Raw genomic sequence first — 11,099 nt, 5'->3', positions numbered from 1 at the left:
TGGTGACTGGGCAGTTCTCTTTCCTCCAAGGGACTTTCTTCTCTAGAAATACTTTTGACCACTTAATAGTGTATATGGTACAGAAGTGTCCAGTTTTCCTGACCCTACAAAATCATGTCAAAATGTTTATCTGGCCAAGAGTCAGCAAACAACATATATTTCCTAGAGCCAAGCCTGACAGAAATGTTGGGAGAGGTTTACAGGCACGCACTGACAAAGCCTGGCCAGGAGTTCTATTTCTTAATGGTGGGAGGGGATCTGTCTAACTCAGACATGAGAATGGGGCTATGGTTGCTTAATCCACTTTCCATCACAGCTGGGGCTATCAATTACCTGCAGCTCCTGCGCTGGCATGCCTCTGTCGTGGGATAGATTCTACATCTGAGCTGCATTTGCATTGCTTGTGAGTCTTGGCTCAAGAACCACAGGCTGGTTGCTCCTGATTAAAGGCCAGAGGTGGTAAAATAGAGACATGGGGCTAAATGTCTTTGCTCAAACTACTCTAGCACCTGTACCAGTGCTGGTCAGTAACTGTACAACAACCTAGAGTAGCTGCATCTCTGATGGACAGGATAGGACTCCCTGAGACGGCAGCATCTGTTCCCTGGATTTAATCTGTTTTGTTTAAAAACAGAGGACTGCAGTCTTTAGGGCTGTTGGCTTGGCATATTATGGGGGTACTGTATGCAAATGTAATTATACACATGAACGCCCCCTGAGAAAAATCCAAATAATTCTTAAATTGGCACAGAGACAATGCTACTATTGAGTTTAAGGTGGTCAGCCTGCTGGACATTGCATTTCAATTACCTTTACATTCATTTGGTGCCACTGAAGTGAAGTCATTTTCACTGATTAATGCCAAGAACCAACAGATATGTTCTTCCCTTTTGTTTTCTCCTTTTCAAAATTGAATTTAGTGCTGGTGAGCAGTGCCAAAATGACAGCTCTGCAGTCTGCAGTGTTTTGTTCAGCCAAGGAACTAGTCCTAGCACAGCATGAGCAAGGGATTCTTTGCTCACAAATGGATGCACTGAGGAAGCAGGAATCAGTCGGCTGCACCTCCCTTAGTGGTGCATAGTCCCAGTGTGGCAACTCTGTGAATTTTTGCATCCCTGTGTCAGCTACATGAGGCACATTTTGACTTTCCTGGTGAAAGGCATAATTTTTGGACTAGAGGGAGTAGGTGGAAGGGGATCCTATACTTGGGCAGTGCACAGACCCTGTTGTCTTGTGCCTAATGGTGGTAATGGGGTGTGCATACAGTGTGCAGTGGAGGGAAAGAGAGTCTCTTCTCTCAGAGCCAGCATTTGTTTGAACTCCCTACATCCATGTAGCACAAGGTTTCTCCAGGGGGGTTAGGTCGTGGAAGTGGTGCAACCTGGCTAGCAAGGGTCTGTGCTCGCCTGCATGTGGGCTGCTTCTTGTGCTTGGGCTGTATTATAGAACCATAGAATCATTTAAGTTGGGAAAGACCGTTAAGATCATCAAGTCTGACAGTTAACTTGACACTACCATGTCTACTGCTAAGCCATGTTCCTATTGCTTGGATGGGAATTGTTGATGCTGATGTCTCCTTGGTGTACTTTCATGGACCATGTAGATGAGCCCTCCTGTGGTCCCCTGGCAGCGGGACTGGCAGAAATCAGGTTGCATGAACTACAAAGCAGCTGGCAGGCTAACAGTGGTCTCCAGCCACCTGTCACAAACTCAGGCACATTGGCACACAGGACTAGTCTGTGATCCCTGCTGTACCTGTGAAGGCAGAGGAAAACAGTGACTTCAAATCTGGACAGGGCTTCTTGGCCCACTTAAAGCACAACCAAGCAATGTACTGGATGCAGGATCTTCAGGACAGGCCAAATGGTCCCATAGGGAAAAAGGAGTGAACTGCCAATGCTTTTGTACAACAGCGCTTCCCATTGCCATGAAGCTGCTCAACGTGTACTAATGAATGACAAAGGCCAGTTACCCCAGTCACCAGGGGTGTCACAAACAGTCTCACTGCTTGCATCTCACTCCCTTTTCCCCACCCTACCACCTCTCTTCTTGGACCCCTAGGAAGGAAGAGGAGGAAGGTGGATATTCATGACCACGTCAGGGAGATAAAAGAGAAACAAGTAGCAGGTGTGCTAGAAAGCCATTAGAAGGTATGCTTTTCTTGTGACATTTTGTTATTGTAGTTATTATTTCAGATGCCTTTGGAGTATAATCAACAGTTGTCTCCCCATCAATGTGCTTAGTAAAAATGTCTCAAATGCACAAGAGAATCCATTTATTGCTTCTGAGTTGCAGGAAGCTGAAATTACTGATTAAATAACCTCTCAGATCAAGTGAGGGTAAATCAGTGCTGGCCACGGAGAACAAACAGTGCAGATTTTACTCTTGTGACCCAAAGCTGCACACGATCACAATTCATCTGATCTTGTCAAATGAAAATGAAGGTGAATTACCTGTCTTTTTCCAGCTGGTGTTCCTATGATGTGGACAGGAACACCAGCATACAATAGTTTAAGGATTTTTTTTCCTCTTTGGTTTCTTGCTTGTACATTAGAAAGGGAATAGGAAAAACCATGATGCTGTCCTGTTTAATATGCTTGTGTATATTGTCTCGTGCTTAAGGTTTCCTCCAGTAAGTAATTTAAAATCTTGCTAAACATCTTTGTTGAGTATCTCACATGATTATGGACTGAATATGGCTTTCAGCTTTGCCTGAGCCATCTTCCTAATTCTGAGGGGTTTTGCAGTGGTAAGTGAGGTCAAGCCCTTGTCTTCTCAGTTTTCATTTTGGTATATTCAACACGTATGAGGAGCTGGATTTCCCACCTACTCTTTGGCTTGCTCTAACCCTTACAGAAGCAGTTTAAATACATCATTGCTTGTATTACAGCTTTATGGCCAACAGAGTGCTGATGTCTGTTCAGATTTGTTTTGACAAAAAGTGGCAGAAATTGGTCTGGGATGTTGCGTTTTCTGGGTACCACTTTTCTACAGCCATGTTCATCTCAGATTTACCATCTCCTGCTCTTTGAGGTCCCTGGATTTTACTTACTTTTTGAACCACTTGGCCAGACATGCAGCTTGGCAAATATTTAACCATGAATTTCACTGTTAAGGCTGGAACTGTTGAGAAAGATTTCTCCCCTTTTCTGCAAATTTCATGAGTAATGATAGGTTATAGCAGTCTTGTGTGTTGGACTTTCACCTTGGTTATTTTGCCAGTTTGACTCCTACAGCAGGTTCAGAAGGACAACGAAGAGCACAAGTCAAGACTGGTGTAGACAAGATGCCTGCATGTCCCAGGGATATTCCAGCACCCCGGGGGTTGTCTGTGAATAAATCTAGCTTCCAGATGTTTTCTCTAACTTCATAAGGTTTTCAGACCTTCAAAAGATCCTTTAAAATGCTAAAAAGTCCTTGAAATTGTTAATGGGATGATGAGCTGAAGAGGCTTATCATCTTCCAAACAAGGACCTTTTCTAGAAGAGGGATTTTAATCCTATTGCATATTGGTGCAAGAAGTGGAGGGTGAGATTTATGGTCTATCATGTGCATGAGTGAGATTAGTGGATCTTAAGGGTGTCTTCTCTGGCTTTAAATTCAGTTTTCCTTTTATTTTTTATGAAAGTTGGATTGGAATGGTTTTAGTACTTGCCTAAGCAAGGGATTGAAAATGTGGGTTGTGATCAGGTGGAGAAGGTCTTGGGAAAAATCCCGGAAAAGCTGTTAAATCAGCAAAAATTTCCTCAATGCAATCTAGACAGTTGGAGCTCACTTGTTTGTGACCAAAGAAGGGGTCACAGAGAGGGTTCCCGCCTCTTGTCTTCTGGAACATAGTGTCTTTGGTCACCATTGCACTTGACAGCAGAGCTACAGGCAGAAGAAAATATAAAGAACAGAGAGAGCTTTCAACCACCTGCAATTTAATTTAAAGAAAAAATCAGTCTCTGTGGTTACAATCTACATACTTACACCCCTCCCATGAATCTTGAGTTAGTAAAACCTGTCTCCAGGCTGTTGGATGATCTTAATTAAACTAAATTAATTATTTATTCAAATAAAATAAGACATGCCAAGACTCTCTGGGGAGGCTGTAAGGGTAATAATGCCTCTTATTAGAAAAACGTGTCAATACCTCACATAAACCGGGGCCATTTTGTTTGTATGGGATCCTGCTTTCTTAAAGTCTTCAGGTCTCAAAACAATGAATTTTCATTTGCGTATGGTAGGAGCTCTCCACCGCTCTCGTACCATCACCCTCTTGCTGTTTTGTGTTGTGGAACTGCAAATACTAAGCAGACATTTCTTTTCCTAGGTAGCTTCTGGCAGTCTTCACCTGAACTTTTAAGATCATTTATACAGACTGGAAATGAGTAATGCCAAGAAGATACTTCTTTTCCATGACACATTGTGAGTGATTCTTGCATAAAATTGCCAAGCACTTGACAAAGTCATAATCACTAACTAATGATCCATAATGCAATTGCTATAATTAGTGGCATTATTGATATTACCTTACTAGAGTAATGGGACTCACTTAACCTTTGTAGCAAAAGAAATTGGGGTATTGATGCTGACAAGGACTGGCATCAAGTGGACAATAAACAGTCTGTACAGCAGTTACTTGATAACATCCCTGTAGCTTGGTCTCTGCTACTTACCATAGCTATGTGGCTGGTTTGGAACTGCAAGAATTTGGAGCAGTGGATAGTCCTTTTTCCACTCCAGTCTGCTCAGACCTGTCAAGGCTATGCCTTGACTGAAAGGTTAAGTGTGCTCCAAGTCCCATGACCTATGGTTAAGCCCTATGTGTCCATATTCTTCATAGGAAGAGTCAGGTATCTGAGTCCACCCCAGAGTGGAGATACCTGCTGGTGGGCAGAGCTGGAGTGTGCTTGACCCTCTCCAGGGAGGTGTGTGGGACAATGCATCCCTGCAGTGGCCTGGACCTAGAGGTACATCTTCAAGGGATGATGGGGTGCTCCCCATGGTGTCCCATTTTGGGAGCTTTCCCAAAAGCTGGGCAGCTCTGTGGTGAGCCATGCTTGTTTTTTCCCCCCAGCAAGGAACTGGACTGAGACCAACCACCCACTAGATGACAACATCTCTAGCTGCTAAGAGGCTGTGCTGGATTCAGCAGGGTATCACAGAGGAAGAGGCTGGCTCAGATTTCTTTGTGAAACCAGCAGCCAGAAAGAGGGGTTTTCTTAGACAGGTCTCCTCGAGCAAGGAGGTGAAATGATAGATGACATATGATGGTCATGTGGCACAAGGTGCAAGCTACTTCGGGCTGAAGTCCTGTAGTAAAGCCTTTGGGAAATCAGCATCTTTTTTTAATGACTACAACATATTATATTGTCCTCTCTCTATTTGTTTTAATAGAAAATATCCACCAAACATGTTCATCTGCACACAGGCTGTCCTCTTTGAAGGCGGGTGATGAGGATGAGCACCACCTCTGTTCCCACTACCTGTTGCAGGCAGGCTACGCAATCATGATGTTCCTCTTGGCTTTGTAATTGTACACTTCATAGCTTGAAGAATAATAATGGTAATAAGGTCTGGAGAAAGAAACCATGTCAGTATGGAGCTCTTGCCCTCTTGCTGGAGCCCCGTTTGAAGGGTGCAGTGGGAAGCACTGAGAGGGGTTGCTATGGAAAGCTGCCTTTCACCTTAGCAAAACCATCCCTCTCACCAGCTCGCCCCATGTGAAGGAGCTCCCCCCCTGCTCCCCACCCCCCCCCCCCCCCCCCCCCCCCCCAGCTTCGTGGCTGCATCCAGTCTCACAGAGCCTCAGCAGGGCTGGGTGAGGGCCAGCCTGATGGCTCTGTCTTGCTTGTCGGGCCAGCTACCTTGGTGCCGTTCCAAAGTTATCTCCTAATTAACCTTGACACAAGCCTCAGCTTTCCAAAAGCCTGCTGGACCTCTGAAAAATTCAGTTTTTTCTCTGATGAGGTACATTCAGATGAGTTTCAGCTTAATGGGGCCAACAGTCCCTGAAGTGTACAGGTGGATGCTTAACTGGACTTGTCCTCTTCATCACAGGGAAAACTTGCTACATGCTAAAAAAATTAATTTGCTGATCTTTATAAAATCTATTTATAACAAAATCTACAAAGAAGAAATGAGATTGAAAACTGACTCCAGACACCACTTAGTAAGAATTATTTCATGCCAGTATGTGTTAAATTCGATATCTATTCCATTCATGCAGTGTAGTTTATTAAAATGAACAGCATCTCAAATATGCATTTCTGCATTCAGTTACCTCAGCCTATTCTTGATGGATCTATTACTGCTGAAGGATACAAATTTCTGCCGACTGTGAGAGAGTTCATGGCCATTTGATGGTGGGGAGAAAAAAAAGAAAAAGGGGCAAGTTGAAGGCATAAAGTGTCTTAGCCTAAAAATAGCAATGAGAACTAACCAGCAGGAGACCCACATCAGAGCAATATATAGGCTGTCTGTGGCCTTTCTGGTGACAGAGCCTGACTGCCACATCACTGCTAACAGATGGTTTATTGTGGACGTTTTCCACGGATAAGGAGGCATTTTTCTGGGGCTATCCTGGGAGATAGTGTACTCTAACCAGCCTTCAGAAACATCCCGAATCACAAGGGTTTGGTTTTGCTCGAGGCAACAGATGAGGTTCCTCCCCAGACCCCACCACCTCTTTATGCCACCAGCCCCGTCCAGCTCTGCCCTTGGGACCTCTCCACCAGCAGGTGCCTCTGCCCCATCCCTGACAGTGTCTCTGGCCAGGTTTGCTCCGTCCCCTCCTGCAGTGGAGCTGCCCTCACGCTGTGCCTCTGCAGCCCGACCTCTGGGTGCCTCTCCAGCACCTGGAAGCTGTGCACCTGGCTCTTGGTTTCTCACACCATCCAGCCACTTATAATGTCTCTGTCCCAGGGACTAAATCGAGTGTTTAATGGCCTCCCAAGGGGAAACCGTTGTAAAAGCTGCAGCAGTAAATATAGTCCAAAGAGTCCAAGAAAGCAAAGAACAGCTAGGTGTGTTGGCTGATTTAAATGGGCCATCTTGGTTTCTCTGTCTCACATCTTCACTTTTCTAAATTCCTTGCCTTCACCTCTGATGCTTTGCTATATTTAGCTTGATAACTAACTGTATTTCCAGTAACCTTGCAAAGCATTTTCAGCAGAATGAATATGCAAGATCCTACCTGAAAGTATGATGTTATTTTGTTGTTACATATAGTCTTATTTTTCTGGCATTTTCCCTACTGGGGTGAAGAATCTTAAGACACGTATGTGCCTGGCGGTTTTAGAGTGCTGCCCAAGTGCTAACTACTTGTGTGAGGTAAGCACTTTGGTTGGCTTTAAAAAGAGGGGAAAGATGAAGCTGATGGAGGAAAAGGCTTGCTAAAAAAGTCAGAAGAGAGTCCATGGCTGAGCAGATGCTGAAACCATGGACGCTGGTGTGTGTTAAGTCTGGTAAGTCAAAGCTCACATTGCTACTGTAAGCCTGCACTGACTTACACGATTAGAGATTTTGCACCCTTCCCTTTCTGGCACATGGTGAACCCCTGACTTCAGAAAGTCAAGTGCTTCTTCATGGGTGATAAAAATAAATGTACTGCAAACCATTAGCCATCATTGGAAAAGTAGGGCAGGGGCTGTGCTGGGGTGTGCGGCTTACAGCTGGGTTGTGATACCCGGCATCTGTTACGCCGATCAGCAACAGCTAGAGATGCGCTGTGTGCTGGAGCACACCTTTGCAGATTGACTCATGGAAACAGCTGAAGTTTTAGCCCTGTAAATCAGGGCTTCCACAAGACATCGGGTAGGGTTATAAATCAGTGGGTCAGTCCAGCACCGGAGATATCTTTAAAAGGAGTACATTTTTGCCAGGGTTAAATCTTCCCAATCAGAGGCCTCCGTTTGGAGCCTGGCTTTGTCATACAAGACTAATTGACAAACCTCTGTGCTATAATATTATCCCTGTCACCCCACTGAAATGCAATAGTAATGCTGGCTTCTATAAATCAACCTGATCTTAAAAAGGAAAGTTAAATGAGCATCGCATTATAAACCACAAAGCACATTCATCACTCTGCTACAAACCATAAATATGACAAGTACATCCATCAATTCAGCACCTTTCTTTCAGGTCTGCCTAAATGGACTTTAGTAACTTAATGGCTCCAGAAAGCTTTCTCTTCTTAAATACACTGTGGAGCCTGGTTTTTCATTTACCATGGTTAGCAGAAGTGAAGCTCAGCCATCTGTAGCCATGTTCCTGTGCCAAGAGCTCCTGCAAGGGAAAAATCCACCTCTTCAGAGGGTGCACCTAGAGTAACTCCCTTGGAAAAGGTTACTGTCACGCTGCTCCACTGCTAGTGCTTCAGCTGTACGAACTGGCAACAGTTGGATGTCTGCCTACTATAGCCATCGAGCTAGGCAAACTAGAAAACACTCTAGCTGAAAAGGGATAAACAGATCTAAAGTGAAGTTTTCCATGATTTGCTGTCAGACTGTAAAGATTTATTGAGTGGGTACTCTGGATCCCTGATAATACCATGTTTCCATTACCAGCCTGGTGGATGTGCTAGGGAATTATTAAATCTGCACAGAAGAGTAAGCTGGAAGGGATGCTGCACATGTCTGGAAGGCAGGATTTCAAACGGCTAATGGGAAGAATAGCTCTGGAAAACAGTCTGAAGACTGCTGGGTCCTCTTTTGGATGTGGTATCACCACACTGCAAGAGAGGTCTAAGCCAACTGGTGACAGTCAAAGAGAGAGCAGAGAGGGTGGAAAACAAGTGGGTGAGGAAAGAGTGAAAGAACTGGGATTAACCAAAAGAAGAGGTGACTGAAGGCAGATATGGCAATGATCTCTAAACACACAAAAAGCCACAATAAGGAGAACAGGAATACACTTATCCCACCCCACCCCACCCCCCACCTCCCGTCTGCTATGGTGAGGTAAAGAAATAATGGTTTTAAGTTGTAGAAAGAGAGATTTAGGTTTGGCGTTAGGACTAAATTTCCCAATAGTAATGGCAGATAAAGCAGTAGAGTAGGTTGCCTGGGAAGGCAGTGACATCTTCATCGTGGGAGGCTTTGAAGATCTGACTAGGCAAACAGTAGACAGTGCCTTGTGGAAATGGGGTGGACAAGATGTTGTCTGAGTGTTTCCAGCCCTGTTTTCTATAATTCTATGTTTGGCTAGCAACAGAGCTGTTAGTCCTGTTAGTCTTACAGGACATAACAGTCCATGCTCCTCTGCCTGCCCATTTTCCCATGCGCAGTTAGATATTGGAGGAAGCATACCTAGAAGTTTCCCACTTGCATCTTCCTTATCTCCTGCTGAAGGACACGTGTAGATGAACCATTCCACCTTCCCTTGTTTCTCTTGATCCTCTGGGGTGAACAGCAGTGGAGCTCAGCCCAGTCCTGTTATGCGGAGGGGAACAGATGGACTTCAGAAGCAGCACATGTGCAAATCCTCGTGGAGGCATTGCCACCAGAACACTGTGCACTCCCAGAAACATCTTTTAAAAGTCACATCCCAGGCACTGCTTTTAGATAGAGCAGCTGACAACACAAAGACTGGCTGTAAAATATCTAATCCCCCAAGGAGAGTTGCAGTAAAGCTAACAAATGCTATGTTAAGCCCAGTGGACAAGGATCCTGCCATGGCTAGCACTCTGGGGGGAGAGGTGGTTTGAGATGGGTGGAAGAATCTCTAGAAGAGGTTTTTGGAGAAAATGTCAAGATTCCATACTTGCTGCCTGTTGTTGTGAGGGTCTGCACCTGATGCTGTGGGGCTGACGATGTTCCTCCGGATCATCAGGGCTGAGACTCTATGATACTGGTGCTGACCCCCAGCTCCCCTCCGCTTGTCTGGAGGAGATATTGCTGCCCTTCCATCCCAGCAGCTCTCTCCCACTTGCACTCAGCTACTGTGCCACAGAGCACAGTGCAGCTGTAGCTCCCCACACTGCCTTGGCATGGCCAGCAGCAAGACAGCACCTTCATGGGCCTGGCTGGGAAGGGGAGAAGAGTGGGGTCAATCCTGCCTGCCTAGATCCCACACTGTCGGCTGGCCTTGCAGCCAGTGGAACATTCTGGTGGGTCTTTTTTCACTTCAACCATAAAATATCTTTTGAAATCATCAGGAAATGTGTCAGCTTGGAAAAAAACCGAACAAAGAGCAGCAGCTTTTCCTTGCCCTCCCAGCAAACCATGGACATAAGCAGATGCCTGGGGTAGAATAAGAACAGGGAAAGCACATGTCCTACTGCTTCTAATCAACTTCCCTTGTTAAATAATTTAGGTCAAGTCAATACACAGAAATCACAGCAACTGAGTTAAGTGGGTGCTGAGAAAGCTGTAGGTTTATTCTGTTCCATTCAGTGTTGCACCTGAAGCCTGGGTAAATTCATTAGGGCAAATGACAGGCAGTCATGCCTATCCAGGCGGTGGGCAGTGCTGCAAAGGAGCTGGTGGTCACCTGAAGTGGAGCTGACTCCAGGGACAGGCAGGACCTCACCACTGACCTGTTATGTCCTTTAGGTTGCAGGGTACATTTGGGTGGGTCTGGAACCTGTGAAAAAGGTGCTATTAGTATGTTTCTTGACAGGGTGTGCTTGCTCATATGCTGTCCCTTTAGCCTCCCCTAAGACTACTAGCTACGAAATTACTTCTGGCGCATGTGTTTCACTTGCATGTGTGCAGCTTTAAAGCAGGTTAGCTCATGCATGGACTCTGGGCTAAGAACCTCAGGGACAGTGGACTTGCCTAGTAAGATCTCTGTCCCTCTATAAAAGAAAGCATGCCAAAGAAACACAGCATAGTAAGTCAAACACCCCGAATACTGGGAATACAAGAACTAAAGATCTCCTTCCCTTCCAAGCTCAATCCTGACACTTCATGCCAGTTCATTATGGTGCACTCAGTGATTATGTGATCACATGCTGTTTTTTCCAGATGCCCCTGTGCATCATTTCTCATGACTAAGTCCAGTAACCAGCCACCAGAAAGTCCTACAGAGGAAAACACAGGTGGGAAAGTTTGATATTCAACTGGTTTTAATAGGCCAAATTTGAGCAGATGCAACTGGGCACAGAAAATGCTGCT

This window comes from Falco naumanni, chromosome 5 (assembly GCF_017639655.2).
Source record: "Falco naumanni isolate bFalNau1 chromosome 5, bFalNau1.pat, whole genome shotgun sequence".
In the NCBI taxonomy this organism is placed as follows: domain Eukaryota; kingdom Metazoa; phylum Chordata; class Aves; order Falconiformes; family Falconidae; genus Falco; species Falco naumanni.
The sequence above is the reverse complement of the archived record's forward strand: the minus strand, read 5'-3'. Positions refer to the sequence as shown.